The 24,915-nt window shown below is 37.4% G+C and overlaps 1 protein-coding gene and 1 pseudogene across 8 annotated transcripts in view; one reads left to right on the top strand and one right to left on the bottom strand.

Annotated features, from left to right (window-relative positions):
* Nucleotides 1-24,915, bottom strand: part of RNF111 (ring finger protein 111) — a 126,928-nt gene that overhangs the window by 89,533 nt on the left and 12,480 nt on the right. For 6 of the 8 annotated variants that reach the window (XM_042941892.1, XM_042941888.1, XM_042941891.1 and 3 more), the window contains exon 1: nucleotides 6,470-6,791. The exons of 1 other annotated variant lie outside the window; for it this stretch is intronic. The gene's annotated coding sequence lies outside the window, so the exon portion shown is untranslated. Of the gene's footprint in view, nucleotides 1-6,130; nucleotides 6,387-6,469; nucleotides 6,792-24,915 lie in introns of those variants that run through there. One more of the 8 variants, XM_042941886.1, reaches the window with a different exon arrangement.
* Nucleotides 1,251-1,894, top strand: LOC122221978 (annotated as a pseudogene).

A 24,915-nucleotide genomic window follows, 5' to 3' on the forward strand; every position in this document is an offset into this window, starting at 1 on the left:
AGAAGCTGCCAAACTCATAGTGGCAGATATGCATTCCAAAATTCTAATTTTTGCTTGAAAGCCTTAATTTTATCTTGGCAATAATTTCTGTCAGTTGTTTTCCCTCACTTCATTTATTTTTGAGAAAACATACACAAATACCCAAGTTTAAGTAACTACAGTTTTCATTCTTTCAAGTAAAAATACAGTTCCATTAAAAAAAAGCAACTAAGTTTGCTAGTTCATCCTGCAACTCAATCACACAAGTACTTTTCTTCAAGACAAGCATAATTTGGGATGAAGCAAAAGTGCCTTACAACATTCTCATTTTATCACATGAAACATTAAAAAGAAAAAAAATATTAAAAAGACATGTACTCAAGGGACAAGATTAATAAAACAGGTTTTACTGCTTTATAAAGAACTTTGTTAAAAGAAACTGGTTTTATTTTTGTTTTTTTCATGGTTTTCATTCTTAAATGAAACTGGCTTTGTAAATGTGTAGTAATGAAAAATATGATGACTATTAGTACAGTTTTAGCCACGGTCTGAATATGCACTGCAGGGCCAGCAGTTTTGCCCATCACTGTTTGTACTATCACTGCAAATGCCAACATAGGTAAGTAGTGAAGAAGAACTTACTATTATCAAATAGTTTCATTCAACCCAGCCAATTTGCTGAAACACTTGCAGAGCTCCCCACAAGACGCCATACTGCTGTGCTGTATACATATAAAATAGTAAGAGGAGATAGATCTTCAGGGAAAAGAAGAGGGATGGCAAGAAAATTTATCTTTCTGTGTATACCCTTCGTATCTTATGAATTTGGTACCCTGTGTACTGCTTTTATCTTTAAAACTTAAATATATTTTTTAAAAGACAACAAAATCACTGACATCAAAAGTAACTAAGCAGATATATAAGCATACTATAAGAAATATGATAGTAATACCAGAAAAAAAAAAAAAAAAACCTCTTAGGAGTTCGACTTCAGCTCGGGTAATGATCTCACAGTTTGTGGATTTGAACCCGCTGTGCTGACAGCTCAGAGCCTGGCGCCTGCTTTGGATTCTGTGTCTTCCTCTCTCTGCCCCTCCCCCACTCACACTCTGACTCTCTCTCTCAAAAATAAACAAACATTAAAAAAATTTTTAAACCATGTACATATATTAATTGCCTCAAAAATTAACTAGTTAAAAACCATTCAAAATATTGTCTGGTATCTTGGTGGCTGCTCCTGCTTGGGGCCATCCCTCACCTAAGGCAGGAAGATGGTGGCTGCAAAGAAGACAAAAAAAGTCGCTGGAGTCAATTACCTCTAGTCTCCAACTTCTTACGAAAAGTGGAAGTATGTACTGGGGTACAAGCAGCTGAACATGATCAGACATGGCAAAGCAAAACTGATGATCCTCGCCAACAACTGCCCAGCCTTGAGGAAATCTGAAATAGATTATTACACCATGCTTGGCCAAAACTGGTGTCTATCACTAGAGTGGCAATAACACTGAACTGGGCACAGCATGTGGGAAATACTACAAAGTATGCACACCGGCTATCATTGACCCAGGTGATTCTGGTATCATTAGAAGCATGCCAGAACAGACTGGTGAACAGCAAATCACACAAAATTTCCCTTAAATAAAACTGGCCAGAGCTTGTTTTAAAAAACAAAAAAGCCCAAAATACTGTCTGGAAAAATACTTACAAATCAGGGTTAAAAAATAAATAAATAAATAAAGCAAATACCCACATACAGGTGAGAAAATGGCTGTGAGACATACCTTGTAACAATAACTTTCCAGAAAAATGTCCATGTATTTCCACTCATATTTGAAACATTATTCTATATTATAATTAAAAATCTCATTTAAAAAGTTAGTTAAGGGCGCCTGGGTGGCTCAGTCGGTTCAGCGTCTGACTTCGGTCATGATCTCGTGGTCTAGGAGTTCGAGCCCCGTGTTGGGCTCTGTGCTAACAGTTCAGAGTCTGGTGCCTGCTTCGGATTCTGTGTCTCCCTCTCTCTCTGCCCCTCCCCGGCTCATGCTCTGTCTCTCTCTCTGTCAAAAATAAACAAACATTAAAAATAATAATAATAAATAAATAAATAAAATAAAAGGCTAGTTAAAAAGCAACAATTTCCTTCACACTAGAATGTCTGATGACTTAGTTAAAAACAATGAAGTATGCACACCTTGCCATTTTTAATTTTTTTTCTTAACGCTTATTTATTCTTCAAGAGAGAGGATGAGCAGGGAGGAGGCAGAGAGAGGGAGACACAGAATCCGAAGCAGGCCCGAGGAAGCTGTCAGCACAGAGCCCGACACAGGGCTGGAACCCACGAACTGCAAGATCATAACCTGAGCCGAAGTCAGACGCCCAACCAACTGAGCCACCCAGGCACCCCTACACCTTGTCATTTTTAACAGTTAAGTGATTAAACCCTCAACATATGAAATGTAACACAAAGTAAAATAATATTTTATTTTTTTCTATTTCATTTGATCATAATTAAGATCAAATCAGAACTTATTTATTTTAAAAAACAGAAAAATAATACAGTGTTTTATGGCAAATATAATAAATTACTACATTTATTTACTTCATAAATAAAATCTTCATAGAAATATAAACCCACTATCAACATCTAAGTTTAGGTTTCTCAGAGGATGTCCTGATCCAGGAAATAAGAGATTATTTCTATATATAAACAGAAAACTCAAGGGTGCCTGGGTGGCTCGATGGGTTGAGTGTCCGACTTCAGCTCAGGTCATGATCTTGTGGTCTGTGAGTTCGAGCCCTGCATCAGGCTCTAGGCTAACAGCTCAGAGCCTGGAGCCTGCTTTGGATTCTGTGTCTCCCTCTCTCTCTGCCCCTCCCCCACTCATGCTCTGTTTTTCTCTCTCTCTCTCTCTCTCTCAAAAATAAATAAATGTTAAAAAAAAAATTAAACAGAAAACTCAAAAGCAAATTGGACTCCCCACTAAAAGGAACCAGGGCTCCTTAGAGATTCCAAGACTGAGACAGGAAAGATATAAGATGAGCTTGAACTTCTTGTTGTGCCAAAGAGAAAGGAAATACAGTATTCATAAAAAATTATGTATGTCAAAAACACAGGAGCCAGGGTGGAGAGGCTCTCACTGGACAAATGTGGGATAATTTGAGTATCAAAATAAGTAAAGGCAATAATGGATTTATAATCCATTGAATAAAACACGAAGTAGGTAGGTTCATATTGATAATAGATAAAAGAGTGCTTCTTCCATACAACAGCCTATTGATTAGACATGGTAGAGTTTGAAACAAGCATTCTGCAACCATCAAAGTAAAGATCAACAGAGGCAAGAATCATCAATGGATGTTTACATAATGTCATTATCATCCCTAACAAAATTAACATAATTCCTTAATATCTAATATCCTTGATATATGATATCCATTCACATTCATATTTCCCCCAAAGTGTTCCAAAAATGACTTCCTACAATTGATTTGAGTGAGGATTTAAACAAGGTCAACACATTACATTTGGTTGCTACACATAAAATATTTTTAACATCGTCTGTCAGCAATTATGGAAAAGCCTAACACACAAACCAAACAACTTACACTTGTAGATTCTCCAGAATCAAACACAATCCAATGCCTTTGCTGTTCCCTTTATCTGCAAGATTCCTCAAAATTATCAGTATGGCTGATTCTTTTTAATAAATGATCACAACTCATCACCTCTAAAAAGAAGTTAGGCCCTCCCTAACCACTCAATCCACAGTACAGCTCCACTTCCACTCATTCTTCATTACATGGTCTTATTTTCTTCATGGCACTCACCACTACCTCAAACTATTCTGTTTATTATGTTTCCCACAGTAGAATGACAACTCCCTGAAGGCAAAGTGCCTTCCTCACTGGAGACCAAAAACAATACTGAGAACATGAGACATTCAATAAATACATACTGAGTAACTAAGTAATAACTCAGTACCCTTATTTAAAATGTAAGCTCAATTTAGTATTTGTTTTTAAACATTTGTAGCTCACTCCACATGTAATGATATGCATTGAATACCTGTAGAAACCTGGGTCAGCTGTTACCAAGAATCGGTGGGATCAGGAAAGAAAGAACAGAGGTGTTAAGGCATTCAAACGCAATTCTGGACTTTAACTGAACGATTACAGGTTTCTGAAAGAAAAATTATTCAGGACGATTTAAAGAGCATTACCAGAAATAGAACAAATTTCATCTCTTAGTATCATATGAGAGCTATTAAATCATATATAATATCTACAACGGGAGAGAAGTATTATCTAGAACAACAAACATGGCTGCCTCCTGGGTTTGTTGTTTTTTTTCCTCACCTAATATACACATGAAGGAATTTAACTCTCAGTACAGCACTTCTTTCTAGGAATTGAATCATAATGAATACACCAATAAGTACCAAAAACACCTAACTAAAAATATGAATCATTAAATTGGGACCTAGAGAAACCTAGAAAGCCATCCCACACTTCTCATTTAACAATTGAAAGAGATCAGAAGCCAAGGATGGTTATCAATAAAGTCACCTATCTAATAAATAGCAAGCAAAGCTAGATCTAAAATCCAGATCTCCTATCTCCAACCTTATACTCTTTCATAAGATAATGTCACCCATAGAATGCTAATGTCAAGTTACGAACATACTTTAATTACTATCATTTTTAATGTTGTCACTTTTTTTCTTCCTATTGAAGTCCTAGCTCACAGAGGGAAAAGTTAAAAGAAGACACATATAACTATGCTCTAAGTAAATAAAGCATGTTACAGAAACCCCTCTTTGGCAAAATAATAAAATGTCTAAAAAATTTAATTGGCATGACTCAAGAATTTTTAATCCCACTTTAAATTTTAAAATGAAAATAACGGGGCACCTGCCTGGCTCAGTTGGTGGAGCATGGGACTCTTTACCTGGGTGTTCTAAGTTCGAGCCCCACACTGGGTGTAGCAATTACTTAAAAAATAAGTAAAGAGCCACATATATAAGATCCACCATCCCTGTGAACAAGGAGAGAGTCTCCACTCTTCCCAGTTTTTCTTAAAATATTGTTCAGACGAATTCACAAACATCGTCACCAGCTTTTAGAATACTACTCTGAATCTTAGATGGCAAACAAATGAGCAGGGGAAAAATGTCATGTGTCCAAGGTTAATGAGAAGAAATGGACAAAAGTAAAATAATTCAAGGCTTTAAAAAAAATTAAGGATTGTTTTCAGAGTAAGAGGGCCTCTTTCTCATCCCGTTTTATCTCACAACACAACCAAAGACTACTGTTTAGTATGAAAAGCAACAGTTTATATTGACATGAAAATATTTACTAAAAAACATATAGTAACAAACCATCAAAATGTAGATCTTCACCATAATAAAGCTGAGTAAAAATAGTATTACAGAACTTCCACGTAATATCGAAATCACATTCTAACGTTTGAAAGCAAACACACACACACACACACACACACACACACACACACACACACAAATGGGAAAGCAAATGGGACCTCAGCTTATATTTTCCCCAGGCTGTTCTTTTCGACTGAAGAGGTCCCTAATACAAGAAAATTAAACATAAAAATACCAAGTAAAATAAAGTTTGTATTAAGTCGGGTTCAAAAGCTAAAACAACTATAAAATGAAGTCTATGTCAGCTGGCAACTGACCACTCCAGAGAGTTCTAAATTCATACTGCACATAAATCAAGAAACAGGAAAGCACACAATACAATGGAGTCACCTCACAGTACGAACATGAACAAATTAAATGAATACCCTATATACTTCCTGGTATTTTTAAGCACTAAAACTTGGGACTTGCGTTAAGAAGTATCTGTAAAGATCTATTATAGCCTATTTAAAAGCTATGGTGCCAAACCTCTATTTCTACAGTACAGAACAGATATTTCCACTACAGCCTTGCCACTGCCTCTGACAAATTACCTAAGGACAATAATAAAATATACAGTTTCTTTTCTAATGAGCAAACCAACTCTACACAAAAATCTGACGCGTCTGTATTTCTGCTGTTCCGCGGACGTTTCCTTGATCACATAAGACGGCAACTCCCTAACCGTCAGGGCTGACTTAGCGCCCTCCAACACCCCCGGTGCGGGTTACCTTCATCACTCCATTGTCAAATCGCACTCCCACGCCTCAGTCCTCAGTCCCCTTCCTAGACTCTAGGGAGAGTCCAAAGAGGAAAAGAAATCCCCTCACCCACACTCCCTTACTGTGGGGTGTGGGTGTGTCTGTAGACGAATGCTTTGCTCAAACACAATTAATTCTCTTGCGAAGACCCAGACCCTAAGTCACTATGCAGCCAGCAGTAACCGGCCGGTCCCCGACCCCAGCCTTCCGCGGCCGCAGCCCTTCCTCTTTCTCCCCTCCAGGCCGGCCCCTCCCCCGTTGCGCGCACGCGCGGCCTCCAATCGATCCCCTCCCCCCTAGCCCCCTCACCTTAATCATTAGCTACCCTTTTCCCAGAGTCCGGGAATCACTGGCCCAGGAAGGAAGACAGCAGATGGAAGAGGGGAAGAGGATGCGTCGAGAGCCAGTGATCTGGGCTTTCAGATCTCGGCCTAATAGGCCCCTATAGTCAAGAGCTGCGTCTGTCACCGCCACCAAACCGTACGAGCGGCAGCGCCTGGTTCGGCCCAGTTCACCCGGCCTGGGTTCAGAACGCCTGATTTGATCCCACAAGAACTCCTTCCCTGAAGCTGCGGGCGTTTCTGTGCTGCGCAGACCGAACACCTCGCCACCGTCGCCGCCACTGCTGCTGTTCTCCTGCCGCCGCCGCTGCCGCCGCCTAACCAATCCCTCCTCTACCGAGCGAGCACGACACTCCGGGTCTTTACGACAGTTCGGAAAGTGAGGGAGCAGTAGTCTTCACGCCTCCATTAATATCTGTTTCTGCGCTTGCTCAGATTCATGTTTCTCAATGTCCCGCCCCCTCTTCCTCAGCCCTCCCCCTTTGTACTTGCTTTACGAAGTCTGTTAGCGAAGCCTAACGATTTCATGAAGCTCGTTATTTTATTTTCCTTGGTGATTGTATTCTACATTTAAGCAAAATACTATCTATTGGCTAATTTTTTCGTAACTGAAAAGTACAATTAACCACAGAATTATTGACTACATTTACAGTACATTTAAACGAAAACACGGTTTACTGTCACACACAAAAAATGATACCCAAATCATACTCGCTAATGATATAAAGATCATAGCACCCCGATCTTAGGGTGAATTTGCTTCCAGAATCACATCAAAAGTGGTAACATATCCTGGGAACTGACTGTACAATCACCTACGCCTTCTTAATTATTTTATGAAAATCAGTAGATAGCAATTGCTTCATTACGTGCATTAGGAGGATGTACGGAAGGAGAATATAGGCTTTAGAATCAGTCAGACAGACTTCCTTTCAAATCCTGATGATGCCAATTAACAGCATTCGGATTCATTATACCTTTATAAATCTTTCCAAAAAAAGAAAAGAAAAGAAAGAAAACGTTAGTTACACTTCAATTTAAAAAGAAAATAAAAGGGCATCTTAAGCAAAAAATAAAATAAAATAAAATAAAATTGTTTCTTTACAAAAAGAACATTATTTACCTCAAAGGGTTCTTGTGAGATTAAATAAGACAGTTCATATAATGTTGTGAACATTATTTACCAATTAAGTGTTCAATAAACATTAATTCCCTCCCTTTGTTATCAACCTTTCTCAATATGTTTTCTTTTGTTCACTTGTGTTCTCCATACTGTTGTGTGAAGGAAATATATTAAAATAATAATAATAGTGGCACCTGGGTGACTCAGTCAGTTAAGTACCCGACTTCAGATCAGGTCATGATCTCAAGGTCCCTGGGTTCCAGCCCCACATCGGACTCTCTGTGCAAAGAACCCACTTCAGATCCTCTCTCTCTCTCTCTCTCTCTGCCCCTCTACTCATGCTCTCTCCGTCTCTCAAAAATAAATATTTTTAAAAAGAAAAAAAGAAAAGAAAAGATCACAGGTTTTGTGGGAAAACTGGAAGAGCATTGGAGTAGGAATTTTCCTCAGTCCTCCTATTTTCTTGCTCTAAACATAAAATTCTACCTGGACTATCTTATCTACTGCCATGGTTTCAATTGTTATTGACTCATGACTTCTCAAAATCATGTACTTCCAGAACGATATTTCCAGACCTAACCTTTTTTTCAAGCTCTTGACCTGTGCTCTTCAAGGAAGTAGACACTGGCCACATGTAGCTATTGAGCACTTGAAATGTGGTGAGTATGAATTGAGAAGCACATTAAGTGAAAAATACACATCCAATTCAAAGATACAATATAAAAAATTGTAAAAATCTCAATAATTTTAATATTCATCACATGTTGAAATAATATCTTGGTTAGATTGGGGTAAATCAGTGTTTCTCAAGCAGGGATGATTTTGTCGTCCCCTCCCCCCCCCCCCCCGGGATATTTAGCAATATCTGGAGACATTTTTGGTGTTCACAACTTGGGGGAAGGATGGCTACTGACCTCTACTAACAAGAGGCCAGGGATGCTGCTAAACGTCTTACAATACACAGGACAACCCTCCACAACAAAGAATTTTCTGGCCAAAAATGTCAATAGTACAGTTGAGAAATCCTGGGGCTAAATAAAATATACCATTAAAGTTCATTTCACCTGTTTCTTTTACTTTTTAAATATAACTACTATAAAATTTAATCTGTAGCTCACATTATACTTCTGTTGGACAGTGTGGACTGATCTAGACCCGTATGGCTATTTTACTGGATATGTAATTTCCACTTTAATGTCCCACAGGTATCCCTAACACATCATGTTCAAAATAAATAAAAATAAATAAATGTAGGTATACATATAGGTATATAATATAGGTTACACTATAACATGGAAGGAACAGGGTGGTGTAGTAGTGCTCTGAGAACACAAAGATGGAACACCATAGTCAAACCAAGAGGAAGTGATGTGTAAACTAAACTTTGCGACATAAATGAAGACAATCAAATGAAGCAAATAGAACATTCCAGGCAGAAAAGATCAGTACACTAAGGTACAGAAACAGCAAGAAGCAAATTCTCTAATAGGATCTACTGAATGTGTTGTGCAGAGAAACTATTGAGAGATAAGGGAAGAAAAGTAGATAGAAACAGATTAAGTAAGGTTGTTTTTGCTAGCATGAGGAATTTGAACTATTTTATACTTAAAACTATGGTAAGCCATTAAAGGAAATCAACCGGAGGAGTAATAATCAGATTGACTATCAGAGATATCATTATATATTCAGAGTAGGGGCTGGATTGGAAAGGGACAAAATAGAGAGGCGAAGACCAGTTGAACTGGCAAGCAAAAAGTGACGAGGGTGGTGGAAATGAGAATGAGAAGGAAGAGACAGATACAAGAAGAGTAAACAACTGGAGTGAAGGAGAAGGAGAATCTCAGAAGCTTCCAAATTTACAGTAAGCGGTTGGGTGGAAATGCCATTCAGGAAAAAGAATGGCAAAACCCAACTTTGGGGTATGGAAATTTTGATTGGGGTGGGATGAGAAAGGAGGTTGAAAGGAAATAATTACTTCTTTATTGGGCAAGTAGAGTTTGAGGTGTCTAATATTTAGCCAAAGCGTAGATTCCAGTAAGCTGTTGGATATGTGGGTTTGGAGCTCAGGAAAAGTCTGGGCTGAAGACAGAGTTTTGATAGGAATTAACTTGTGATCGCTGAAGCAGTAATTTTGATGAGGTCACCCAGAATATCAGTGAAAAGAGACAGATATCTGGGGAAAGGTGGTATTTTAAGAGTGGAAGAATGAAAGTGGAAGTCCCAGAAAAATAAGGATGGGCCAGAACAAAAGCAAAGAAAGAAAAACCCAAACAAATAGGTGGCAGGCCAAGTGAGAAAAAGAGTTTCAATGATGAAGTGGGTGATCAAAGATATGAAATGTCCATTAGTTTGGCAATAAGGAGATCTGTAAACAAGAGTAATCTCAGTAACTGTCATACATTTTAGAACAGAGGTTCTCAACAGGGTTGACTGTGACCCCCAGGGATTGACAATGTCCAAAGATATTTTTTGTTGTCACAACGGGGAAGATGCTGGTGATATCTAATGTCTACAGGTCAGGGACATTGCTAACCATCCTATAATGCACAGGACAGCCTCTAAAACAAAGAATTATCTGGCCCAAAATGCCATAATGATCCAGTTGATAAGTCCTGGCTTAGAATGCACTGAACATTGTACATAGACAAGGACCAGTACTTTTTAATGAAAATGGTAAACTGGAAAAAGAAAGATAGACCTATATTTAGCAGGATATGGAGTCAAGAAAGGGAAGGCTTGAATCCTATCAGTATGCTCAGGGGAGGAGAGTAGCAGAAAAAGAGAAATGAAAGATAATGGAAATATAGGGATGCTCAAAGGAGACAGAGGAAATGGGATTTAAAGCTCAGATAGAAGAATTAGCCTTGGATAGAAGGGATATTCCTTTCATTGAAACAAGTGAGGAGAGGGAGGAAAGGATTGCACAAATGAACTAAATTTGTTAACTTCAGGGGACAAGTCCAGGGCTTGCTCATTGAATGACCTTGATGTCTCTGTGAAACTCTAAGTAAGGTCATCTACTAAGGCAGCAGTTTTGGAAATGGCTGGGTGGAGAGTAATTAGGAGACAGAGATAAAAAATCAGAATAGTCATTAACATCATGGCAGGGCAGACGGTAGGTAGACAACAAATCAAAGGCAGGAAGCCCATAACAGATAGGGGGAGAGGGGTATGACTGAGAGGTCAGGTGCCAGGGAAGTTGTATTTAGGGGAATAATGGTAGATTATAGATTATAGAATTGGGAGAGATCCCTCACCTGAATAATATACAGTTTCCTGATTTCTGTGCTTCTGCTCCCACCACAATTATCCCACCACTCCCAGTGCAACCTTCAACCACTCTCAGAGTATGGTAGAAACTGATTGAGACACTAAGTTGCTTAAAATCCTTCAAGGACCTTCCATCACCTACACAATAAAGTCACAAGTCCTTGGCTTGTCAAATCAAGCTCTTCAAAATCCAGATTCCCCAGAGCCATTTCACACCACCCATTCCCACCATTCTATTGCCTGCCCCAGCTTAGACTTTGGTGAACTTCTCAAACTACTTGTAGTTCTCCAGAAAAAAATATAGTGTTCCAGTATCTCCCTGCCTTGGCACCTACTATTCCTTCTGTCTTAAAATATCCTCCCTCTTTCCTCCATATCCTTCATCCCTGCTTTATCTGCTTAGCAAACTCTTATCCATTCCTCAAAGCCCTCCTCCATGAAACATTCCCTTTCCTTGCTCCCTTGTTCTTACAACAGAGCTAATAATCACTCCTGCTTTTGCACTCTCTTCAACCTTTGCATATACTTCTATTAGAAGTATATTTATATATACCTGTCTTCCCACCCCCCCCCAAAAAAAAAACTAAGAATAAAACAAATCATGTCCTTTCAGTAGAAAAATACTGCTCATTAAATATTTACTGAATTTACAGAATAAGGAGATGCGGTTCTCGTCTCTATTTTTGCCACTAAGAAGCTAGAAATCCTTAATCTTAATCAAATCACTTGAAGCCTTCCAAAAATTAATTTTACTCTCCTGCGTAAAGATCACAGCTACCCAGCATATAGTCCAAACCAAATTCCGCTTGCGTGAAACTGCAGCAAAATAAAATTTACCAAATTAGCCTGCATATATGGGCCAGCAGTATCTAACTATCTAGTAGGCAGGAGTTTGAGAAGCTTGCTTTAAACACAAAAATACTGAGCTGAATTAATGGGTCACTTGCAATAAATGGGAAAAAGGAACAATTTCTACAAATTACCAAAGTCAGAGGGAAAGACTGGTATGCCCACCAACCATCGCATACTTCACAATTACAGAAAGTCTGCAAATGAGAGTAACTGAGTATGTGGTCAGCTTTGAGAGCTCTTTGGAAGAAAATGATGTTTGGAGATTAAATGTAATGAGTTAGGGAGACCTTGGGAACTTGCTGAATATAATTATTTCAATAAATATATTTCCTCAGATGAAAAGGTTTGGGAAGAATTAAAAGGACCTAAGAGATGCACTAGTCAGAATATTTAGCGATTCACAACATTTTACTTTCCAATTAATGTACAAGGATATCACTGAAACTTGAAACAGAAAAGAAAATGTTACAGATTTTACAACACTGCTGATTTAGTTGAGGCAGTACAGGACCTCATTAAAACTTTATATATAGGGCTGCCTAGGTGGCTCAGCCAGTTTGGTGTCCGACTCCTGATTTTCAGCTCAGGACACGATCCCACAGGCTCAGGATGAAGCCCTGCAACAGGCTCTGTGATGAGCATGGAAACTTCCTGGGATTCTCTCTCTGTCTCTCTCTTTCTCTCTCTCTCTCTCTCTCTCTCTCTCTCTCTCTCTCTCTCTCTCTCCCCCTCTGCCTTTCTCCCCCCGCCCCTTGTGTGTGCACTCTCTCTCTCAAATAAAAACAAATGATTTAAAACTTTGTATATAAATTTTGATTTTAGATTATAAAACACAGACTGTTTAAAGATTATAAATCTTTATTACACATACAGAGGAAGTAAAACAGAGAAACAAAGAGAAAATCTTTAGACACAGAACTTCTTTCCTATTACTAACCTACTTTAAAGTCATTTTTTAATCTAATGAAACTATTTTGAAATATAGACTAAAAAGTTGAGGAGTTGGGGTGCCTGAGTGGCTCAGTCAGTTAAGCGTCCGGCTTCAGCTCAGGTCATGATCTCACAGTTTGTGATTTCGAGCCCCACATCAGCTCTCTGCTGACAGCTAGGAGCCTGGAGCTTGCTTTGAATTCTGTGTCTCCCTCTCTCTCTGCCCCTCCCCCACTCGTGCACGCGTGTGTGTGCTCTCTCTCTCTCTCTCAAAATAAATATTTTAAAAAGTTAAAAAAAAAAAGAAAATTTGAGGAGTTATTTGGTGGAAGGATAACCTCAAAAGAGTACAATTTTGGTAACTATTTGTAATTTTTAAAGTTTCTCTGACTGCTTTTGGAATGCAACCTTCAAGACACATTTGAATTACGAAGCACTAATACTACCCATGTGGCTCAGTTTCTGAAAAAGTGAGGCAACAAATTATGGACTAAGAGGGAGGCATAGAATGCCTGAAATTTTGTAGAAATTTCAAGTATCCTGAAATAGTTCTGGATATCTGGCCTAATTCTGGCCAGAAGTTTGAGGCCATCTGGTTCTGTGAAAGTATATTTTCAAATAAAACTATAGGAAAATGAAAGAGAAAGGCACCACCCACCATGGTCATATAGGCCTAGAAACACAACTGAGGTGTCTGAATTGATTGCCAACTGTTCTCAGAACTAGTTTCGTCTGCTAATCCCTAGTATTTATATACTCTTTGTCAAATGGTCATAAGTTTACCACTGAAGTTTCACATTAATTTAACACTTTTTGCAATGTTTTTGCAATGCTGTTTTTAAAATCCATAATTTCTGGAGGTGCCTGGGTGGCTCAGTGGTTCGAGCATCTGACTCTTGATTTCATCTCAGGCTGTGAGTTTGAGCCCTGCACCTGGCTCTGGGCTGATGGTGCGGAGCCTACTTAAGATTTTTTCTCCCTCTCTCTCTGACCCTCCTGCATGCGCTCTCTCTCTCTCTCTCTCTCTCTATTTCAAAATAAATAAATAAACTTAAAAAAATAAAATCCATAATTTTTGAAGGACTCACTCCTGTTAGCATTAAAAAATTCACAAGTTTCTGATCATTAAGTTAGGTTACACAATCTCCAATGTCAGAGCTCTAACCTTTCACAGTTTGCTTGTAAGATTTATACAAACCCTGCAAATGTTACAATTTCAAGTATGATTTACACACTGGCAAATTATTTGCAAATTCAGAACAAGAAGTAAAAATGTTTTTATTTACTTGCTTGCTACTCACAGATCACATAAAGTTTTCTCCAAACATCAAATGCTTCCCCAAACCATACTGCAATTCTTTAATTGTCTAACATGTACCTTGAATATAATTGTGGGTTATAGGATTACAAACAGAGACTGTGCTTTTTTAGTTTTTAGATAATACAGTACATTTGAAATATATAACATATAATGGGGGACTATTCAGAAGTATATAGAAGAAAAAAGAAGAGAAATAAATGAAACTGCCCATGTCATGAAAAGAGATTTTAAAAGTATTTTACACCTTGAATCTGAATGACTTTAGTATTCAGTGCTTCTGGTAAGATTTTAACTATTTTCACATTTTATAAAGCACAAGTCATTGTTACACTACTGTTTCAGAACATTGGAAAGATTATTTAGAGATTTTAGTTTAATATCTTATTTTGAAATTTGCTCAAAGTTTTTAAGTTTTGAAAATATGAACGGGTCAAAGTTGACGAAGAGCAAACTCTGAAATCTCATTTATTTGGATTATAAGGATAAATGAAATCATTCTACTCTGAAACCTTCAGTCTTTTAGGATTGAGTTAAACTAGGAAAGAGTGCCACCTGCTGAATAAAAACTACTTAAACATGTCAACATTGTTTTTCAGACCATCTAAAGTTCTAGCATTTTTTTCTCAAAGATGTACATTTAAGATGATCTTCAAACAGGGGTGCCTGGGTAGGTCAATCAGTTAAGCATCTGACTCTTGATTTCAGCTCTGGTCATGATCTCACAGTTTGTGAGATCTAGCCCAGCATGGAGCACTGCGCTGACAGCATAGAGCCTGCTTGGGATTCTCTCTCCTCTTCTCTCTCTCTCTCTCTCTCTCTTTCTCTCAGCCCCTCCCCTGCTTGTGCTCTCTTGGTCTCACTCTCACACTCTGAAAAATAAGTGAACATTTTTAAAAAGATGATCTTCAAACAGAAAATCTTCCTTAAAAAATCATTCAACTAAATGTTCTCTCGCAGTAAAAGATAATAGACTGGCCATATGTGTCTACTATCCCCAACATCATCCTGAGAAATTATAAAGGAATCAAAAAACATACAAACCCAGGCACCTGGGTGGCTCAGTCAGTTGGGCTGATGACTCTTGATTTCCACTCAGGTCATGATCTCATGGTTTGTGTGTCTGGATCCACATTGGGCTCCGCACTCACAGTGCAGAGTCTGCTTCAGATCCTCTGGCTCCCTCTCTCTTCCCCTCTCCTACACACACACACACACACACACACACACACACACACACACACACACAAAATGTTAAAAAAAAGTACACCCCCCCCCAAAAAAAAAAGAAAATGGGAGCAGATTGTTAGCAAGTGAGTTATTCCTCCCAAACATCTGGAAGATAGAAATCAGATAGAGAACTAGTAACTGGTATAGCAGAGTGGAAAAATCTATACCACAAAACACTACTAAAAGGGCTACACCAATGAGGGAGCTGATATTCTTACAGAATACACCAGAGGCTAGATATATGGGCCCAAAACAAGGGAGGATGAGAGACAAATGGAGAAATGAAAGAGAGAGAGAGAGAGAGAGAGAGAGAGAGAGAGAGGGAGAGAGAGAGAGAGAGATATGAAGGATGCCTGGCTGGCTCAGTTGGTAGAGCATGTGACTCTTGATGTTGGGGTTGTGAGTTAAAGACCGACGTTGGATGTACAGATTACTTCAAAATAAAAGAAAGAGATTAATTTTAAGTGTACATATAGCATGGTCAAAAGTCTCTACGCCTCTGTTAACCATGTAAAAAAATATATGGCATCTAGGCTTTGAAGTTAAAAAACAAGGATGGCAATCCTGAAAAGAAAGAGATTGAACTAGTTGAGGAGAACTAGAGCAGCTGGTATAACAACCTATACTAAATACTTGTAGGCCATACCTGCCCATACCTGCATAGCAGTAGGCATCACCTTTTTGCACAGACTTTGATTAGTTTTGCTATACTACATCATTTAAAAATATTTATTGACAAACCAAGATATGCCAGATATTTGAGGGAAAAACTGTAACATAAAAGAGACTAAGATGAACATTAAAAAAAATGACTATAGAGAGTAGGCATAATATAACAAATCAGTGGGAAAATATTTGAAACCTCTACTATCTTCAGAAATTAAAAATGATATTGCATCCTTATAAAAGGAAAGGGATGTTACAAAAAAGCAAGAAAGAATGCTTGGAGATTAAAATGATGGTTTCTGAAACTAAAATTCAATAGAAAAGTTGAAGGATAAAGGCAAGGAAAAGAAACATGAGAGACAAGGTAAGAATTCTAGAGACCCAATCCTAGAAGTAAAATATCTAATACGAGTTCTAGGAAGGGAGAACAAAGAATATGGAGAAAAGAAATTACAAAAGAAAATAAATACCCAGAACTGAAGATGAGTTATAAAATTCCAAAATCATTTATTCATTCATCTCTTGATGGATACTCAGATTGTTTTCACCTTTTAGCTACCGTGGATAACGCTGTTATAAACATTCATGTACAAATAGCTTTTTGAGTCCCCGTTTTCGATTCTTTTGGGTATATCCAAAAGTGGAATTGTTGGGTCATATGGTAATTATAAGATTAGCTCTTTGAAACGCCATCAAACTTTTCCATAGTGGGTGGCTGCTGAATTGTACATTCAGCAATATATGAGAGTTTTTGTTTCTCCATATCCTTGCCAACACTTGTTAACCAGTCTTTTTGATTATAGCCATCCTAGTGAGTAGAAAGTGGCAACTTAGTGTGGTTACACTCTGTTTCATTCCCTTAGTGGTTACCTTAGAAATTATTGTTACCTTTATACTCGCCTGGGAAGAATCCATAAATGGTTGAACAACATTTACCACATACACCCCCAGACACATGCACACACATCACTTATGCTATTTTTTGTCATGTATTACAACTGTATCATTTAAATGCCACAGACATTATTTTTTCACACCGCTTATTTTCACAATGTGATTTAGACTCATCATCACAATTATCATTTCCTTTGGTCTCCATTGCTTTCTGCACCTGATCTTTCATGCAAGATTTCCTTCTGCATGACAAACAACTTCTAGAACATTCTTTAATGCTTATTTTCTATGGGCAAATCTTTTATTTTCCTTGGAAATTTATTAATTTTGCTTTCATTACTGAAGTATTTCTAGCATGATAATTTTCTCACAGTACCGTGAAGATAACATTTCACTGTCTTTTGAAGCTCTTGTCATTGAGATATCAGTGGTGAGTTTAACTTCAGCTTCTTCAAAGCTAATTCATCTTTTTTTCTGGCTATTTCAACATTTTCCTCTTTGTCTTGCTTTATTAAAGTTTCATTGTTACATGCTTAAGTGAGGATTTATTTTTATATATTCTGCTTGGGCTCTGTAAGGCATCTTAAATTAGTGGATTATCAGCAATCATGTCTTCAAAGGATTGCATCAGATCCATTTCTTCTCCTTTTCTTCTGGGATTCCAATTAAATACGTTAGATTCTCTCACTGCATGTGATATGTTGCTTGTCTTTTATATTGTTTTATTTATTTTCTAACTGCTCCCAGCTTCATTCTTGATAGTTTATTCTGTAATTTATTCTAGTCACCTAATTCTCTCTTAGATTGTGACTAATACACTAAACCATTTTAAAAATTTTTGTATTTCATTTTCATTTCTGGAATTTTTATTTCCTTCCACATCTGCTATGTCACTTTTTTATAGTTTAAAACTCCTTACTAAAATTTTCAAGCTTGATTTTTTTCAATAATCATAGTTGTTTTCCAAATTCTGTGCCTGATAATTAAAATTTCTGGAGTCCCTGTGAATTGTTTTCTTCTGTTTGGTTTTGCTGCTGATTTTAACTCATGGTCCCTTGTCTCTTTGTGTGCTTCTTTGTCGTGTGTGTGTGTGTGTGTGTGTGTGTGTGTGTGTGTTGGGGGGGGGTGCTTCTTCTTCTTTAAATGTGTTCAGGACATTGTGCTTGAAATTCTACTTACAGAAATCATCTGAGACCTCTTATGTCTATGTACTATGTTGTTATGTTTATACATGATATAAACTCTACTTTGGAAAACAAAATTAACTTTTAATATTTCATACAGAAGAAAACTAAGAGCAGAAATCAACGAAATGGGGGAAAAACAGACAACTTAGAAGAAATGGGTAAATTCCTAGAAACATCCACTGACCCAAACTGAATCATAAAATAAGAAATATGAACTTACCAATTACTAGCAAGTATATAGAATCAATAAAACAAAAACCTTTCAACAAACAAAATCCAGGACCAGACAGCTTCACAGGTGAAGTCTACCAAATTTCAAAGAAAAAGTAATACCAATTCTTCTCCAACTCTTTCAAAAGTAGAAGAGGAAGGAACTCTTCCAAATTCATTTTATGAGGCCAGTATCACCCTGATACCAAAACCAGACAAGGACACCACAAGAAAAGAAAATATAGGCCAATATCTTTGGTGAACATAGAAGCAACAACATTCAATTAAATATCAGCAAATCAAATTCAACAATTCATTAAAAGGTTAGTACACCTTGATCAAGTGGGATTTATTATAGCAATGCAAGGATGGTTCAACATCTGTAAATCTGTCAATGTGATATACCACATTAACAAAAAGAAGGACAAAAATTATATGATTATCTGAATAGATGCAGAAAAGGCATTTGGTAAAATTCAACAACACTTATGATAAAGAACTCCCTACAAAGTGGGAATGGAAGGAATGTATTTCAACATAATAAAGGCCATAAACAACAAGCCCACACCTATCATCATACTCAGCTGAAAAGCTGGAAGCTTTTCCTCTCAGATCAGGAATAACACAAGGATGCCCACTTTCACCACTCTTGTTCAACATAGTACTGGAAGTCCTAGCCACAGTAATTAGGCAAGAAAAATAAGTAAAAAGCATCTGAATTGGTAAGGAAGAAGTAAAACTGTCACTATTTGCAGATGACATAATAAATACTGTATATAGAAAACCCTAAAGACTCTATCAGAAAACTGTCAGAACTGATAAATGAATTTAGTAATGTTGCAGGATACAAAATCAATACATAAAAGTCTGTTGCATTTCTTTTCCTTTTTAAACATTTTTTTAGTGTTTATTATTGACAGAGAGAGAGAGAGGGAGAGAGAGAGAGACAGAGCAGGGGGAGGGGCACAGAGAGAGGGAGACACAGAATCTGAAACAGATGTGGGGCTCGAACTCACGGACAGCAAGATCATGGCCTGAGGCAAAGTCGGACGCTCAACTGACTGAGCCACCCAGGGCCCCACTGTTGCATTTCTATACACTAATGACAAGCTATCAAAAAATAAATTAAGAAAACAATCCCATTTACAGTTTCATCAAAAAGAATAATATACCTAGGAATAAATTTAACCAAGGAGTTGAAAGATTTGTATACTGAAAACTACAAGAAATTAAGGGAAAAAATTGAGGAAGACACAAATAAGTGGAAAGATATTTTATGCTCATGGATTGGAAGAACTAGTATTGTTAAAATGTCCATATTATCCAAAGCAATCTACAGATGCAATGCAATCCTGATCAAAATTCTCACGGCATTTTTCACATAAATAGAACAAACAATCCTAAAATTTGTATGGAGTCACAAAAGATCTGGAATAGCCAAAGCAATCTTGAGAAAGAAGAACAAAGTTGGAGGCATTGTGTTCCTTGATTTCAAACTCTATTACATCACCCCTTGAACAACATAGGGTTTAAGAACACCAAACCCCCAAGCAGTCTAAAATCCATGTATAACTTTTGACTCCCCAAAAACTTAGCTACTAGTAGCCTACTATTGACCGAAAGTCTTACTGATAATATAATCAATTAACACGTAATGTGTATATGTATTATATGCTGTATTCTTATAATAAAGTAAGCTAGAGGAAAGAAAATGTTATTAAGAAAATCATGAGGAAGATGGGTGGCTTATTTGGTTAAGCATCCAACTCTTGATTTCGGCTCAGGTCATGATCTCATGGTTCATGGGATCCTCTCTCCCTCTCTCTCTCTGCCTCTTTCTCTCTCTCTCTCTCTCTCTCTCTCTCAAAATAAATAAATATACTTTTAAAAATCTTTTTAAAAACAGACACATAGATAATGGAACAGAATAGAGAACCCATCTTTTATTTACTTATGTGTGCCAATACTCTCAAACCTATTCTCTAATGGTACTTGTGATAGCTTACATGAGCACAGTAATATAAGGGTAGAAACGTAGACAGATCAACACTTTAGAAAGACAATTAAAAATAAGGGAGGATAGCAAAATGCAGCCTGAAGTAATTATGAGATGACACAAGAAATACATACCATAGAATCCTGGACAATTTTTAGATGTGAGCCACAAATTTAGCTTTAGATTCCTTTTGGTCAAAGCCAATAAGTGAATGTAATCAGCTGCAAGATTCATGAACATCAGTAAGGTAATATATGTCAGAAGCAGCAGAAATTTTCCTTACATTGAGATCTGAAAAAAATATTACCATTGAAGGGACACCGTGTGACAGTAAACATTCTTTTTTTTTTTTTAATTTTTTTTTTAACGTTTTATTTATTTTTGAGACAGGGAGAGACAGAGCATGAACAGGGGAGGGTCAGAGAGAGGGAGACACAGAATCGGAAACAGGCTCCAGGCTCCGAGCTGTCAGCACAGAGCCCGACGCGGGGCTCGAACTCACGGACTGTGAGATCATGACCTGAGCCGAAGTCGGCCGCTAACCGACTGAGCCACCCAGGCGCCCCGTAAACATTCTTAACAACATCCCTATATAAGTATCATAGTGAGTTTCATGAAGGAAAGAGAGCTGAGGTGGTCTATACCACAGTGAGATCCACAATTCTTTACGAAAGAAGGTGAGCGGGGCACCTGGGTGGCTCAGTCGGTTGATTGCCTGAGGCTCAGGTCATGATCTCATGGATAGTGAGCTAGGGCCCTGCATCGGCCTCTGTGCTGACAGCTCAGAGCCTGAAGTCTGCTTCGGATTTGTGTCTCCCTCTCTCTCTACCCCTTCCCTGCTCACGCTGTCTGTCTGTCTCTCTCTCAACAATAAATAAACATTAAAAAAAAAGAAAGAAAGAAAGAAAGAAAGAAAGAAAGAAAGAAAGAAAGAAAGAAAAGAAAAGAAAAGAAAAGAAAAGAAAAGAAAGAGTGAGCTTGGGGTTCCTGGCTGGCTCAGTTGGTAGAGCACGCAACATTTTTTTTAATGTTTATTTATTTTTGAGAGACAGAGCGTGAGCAAGGGAGGGGCAGAGAAAGAGGCAGACACAGAATTCTAAGCAGGCTCCAGGCTCTGAGGTGTCAGCACAGAGCCTGATGCAGGGCTCAAACTCACAAACCACAATATCATGACCTGAGCCAAAGTCGGACACCCAACCGACTGAGCCACCCACGTATTCCTAGTATGCAACTCTTAATTTTGGGGTTGTGAGTTCCAGCCCCATGCTGGGTGTAGAGACTACTTAAACAAATAAACACACAAACAAACTTAATAAAAAAAGAAAGGAGGTGAACAGCTTAACTAAAAGTAAACATACGAGAGGGAGGCTGGTATAGAAATCAAAGTGTGAGTCTGGTAATAAACTATCTCATAATCTCTTACTACAAAAACCTTCTGGGAGGTTTAGGGCCATGTGCTCTCTCACCAAGTCAAGACAAGAGCTTTGCAAGAGAGTTCTTCTATAGGAAAAATCTCCTGCATATCATCCCCTCCTGCCCTGTTGGTATGTATAGCTTATCTGAAATCCAAAAGCTAGGTAAGACAAAGACCATGGATTTAAAAAAATTTTTTTCTTTTTACATTCATTTATTTTTGAGAATCAGAGTGAGACAAAGCATGAGCTGGGGAGGGGCAGAGACAGAAGGAGACACAGAATCTGAAGCAGGCTCCAGGCTCTGAGCAAGCAGTCAGCACAGAGCCTCATGCAGGGCTCGAACCCACAAACTGTGAGATCATGACCTGAGCCGAAGTCAGATGCTCAACCAACTGAGCCACCCAGGTGCCCCAAGACCATGGATTTTAGAACACACTGCTACTAGTCACAAAGAGATCAGTTATTGCATGACATAAAGAAGGGCTACTATTCTAACATTACCATGTACGTGTGGAAAACTGTTATATGTGAGAAGGGTTTCAATAGCTATGTCTTGAGTAATCAAAGATAAAGTTTTTTAGAGAATCAACCCTATAAAAGAAATGAGAGACATATTAAGTTGTGTGATGAATTCATGAATGTTCACTATACTTTTTTCTTTACTTTTGTCTATGTTTGAAATTTTCCATAATAAAAAACTAAAGACAACATAATTACATTGAATATCCTCAAAGAGATCAATGAAGAAGTAACATTTATTTATGAAAAATAAGAAATTATAAAACAGAAATAAACAAGAATAGATGGATACATAATTAGAAATTGCATATATAGAAATTTAAATTTAATAATATAATAGAAATTTAATACAAATTTAATTATAAATATAAATATGAATATAAATATAAAATAAATAGAAATAATGTAATAGAAATTTAAAAGAAACCCTCAGGGGCTCCTGATTGACTTAGTTCTTTGAGCATCTGAGTCTTGATTTCAGCTCAGGTCATGATCCCAGGGCTGTGAATTAAACCCCACTTCAGGCTCCGTGCTGAGTATGGAGCCTGCTTAAGATTCTCTCTCTTTTCTCTCCCTCTGCCTTTCTCCTGTTTGTTCTCTCAAAGAGAGAGAGAGAGAGAAAGAGAGAAATCTGCAAACAACCCAACTGTATGTGAGCAAAGATTTGAGTAGATATCTTACAAAAGAAGATATACGAATGGCTGGAACAAGCATATGGAAAGACGCTCAACATATTAGTCATGAGGGAAATGCAAATTAAAACTTCAACAAAATACCCTTTCATACCCACTGGTATGGCTATAATAAAAGAGACAATAACAAGTGTTGGAAAAGATATGAAGAAAAACAATCTTTATATGTTGCTGATGAATATATAAATGCTACAGCTACTATGGCAGTTTCTTAGAAATTAAACAAATTTACAACAAAGCCCAGCAATTCCACTCCTAGATGTCTATCCAAGAAAATGAAAACAAGTCCACACAAAGACTTATACATAAATGTTCATAGCAGCATTGTTCATAATAGTTCAAAGTGGAAACAATCCAAATGTCTATCAACTAGTGTGGAGAGACCATAATGTTTATATCTGTATGATGGAACATTGTCAGCAATATAAAGAACAACTGATACAAGCTACAAAATGGATAAACGTCAAAGAAGCTAGATGCATACACATGTTGTATAATTCATTTACATGAAATGTCTAGGAAAGGCAAATCTCTAGAAATGTAAAGTATATTAGTGGTTGCCTAGGGCTGGATGTCAGAACAAGGGTGATTGCAAACAGGCATGAGGGATTATTCTGGTGTAAAAGAAATGTTCTAAAACTGGATTGTGAGGATGGTTGCACAACTTGTCAATTTACTAAAAATCATTTAATTGTATATTTTAAATGGCATGTAGATTTGCTGTAGATTGGATGTTTGTGTCCCCCCTCCCACCCACCCCAACCCCCACAATTCATATGTATTCATAGTCCTCACAAATAAGATTAGTGGTCTTGTAAAAGAGGCTCTAGAGAGTTCTCTTCGTCCTTTCTGTCCTCGCCAAACACTGAATCTGTTGGCCCCTTCATCTTGGACTTCTGAGCCTACAAAACTATGAGATAAGTATTTCTGTTCTTTATTAGCCACTCAGTCTATGGTGGTTTTCTTATAGCAGCCCAAAGAGACTAAAACATTACACCTCAATGAAGCAACCATTAACCGTTTCTTTTGTAGCCTTCCAGATCTGTCTATATGTTTATATGCATAATTATACATATTATTTTTCCTTTACAAATGAAAGCTTACCATTCAAACTATCTTCTGATGTCTAGTTCCATTTGATTTTTAAGATAGATTCTATAGATATTTCCACAGCAGTATGTGTATTGATCCATCATTCTTATTAATATGTACAGAACATTCTGCTATATAACCATACCATTGATGAATCTTTATTTCCATCAATTTTGCTATTGTAAATAATGCAGTAAATAACTCAGTACATATGTTATTTCCTATAAGTATGTTATTACCTACAAGAATACATTATTACCTATGAGTAGAATTTCTGGGCCAAAAGGTCTGTGCATTGTAATTTTGTTATATGTTTTCAAATTGATCTCCAGACAGGTCAATTTACACTCCAATCAGCAATGCATGAGGATATACTAACAACACATTTTTGACAACACAAGTTAACAAACATTTAATCTCCATGCCAACCTAAACTGTTATGAGGAAAAAAAGCACTTTCCTATATATTAACTTATCTCTTAGAAAAACAAAAATTTTCTTTCCACCGGGAACAACCTTATGGCAATATTTTTGATAACTTAGTGAAAGGGACCAATTCCTCAAAAAACACAAATTACCAAAGCTCACTCAAGAAGAAATAAATTAGTTGAAGAGCCATACACCTTGAAGAAATTGATTCTGTACTTAAAAACATCCCACAGGAAAATTCTAGATTTGGAGCACTTCAATGAGGAACTCTGCCTAACATTTAAAGAAAACATGATACTAATTCTACATGTACTTTAGCAAAAATAGAAGAGAAAGGAACATTTCCCAAATCATTTCATGGGGTCAGCGTTACCTTAACACAGAAAGTAGATAAAAACATCATAAGAAAACCTTATGCCCCATAAAAATAGATTCAAAAATTCCTAACAATGAGGCATCTACCTGGCTCATGACTCTTAATCTCAGGGTTGTGAGTTTGAGCCACACATTGGGGGTGAAGTTTGGTTAAAGAAAAACTTACAGAAACTTAAAGAAAAACTCTAACAATAAAATTAATATAACCCCACACTC

The sequence above is a fragment of the Panthera leo genome, chromosome B3, assembly GCF_018350215.1.
Source record: "Panthera leo isolate Ple1 chromosome B3, P.leo_Ple1_pat1.1, whole genome shotgun sequence".
NCBI lineage: Eukaryota > Metazoa > Chordata > Mammalia > Carnivora > Felidae > Panthera > Panthera leo.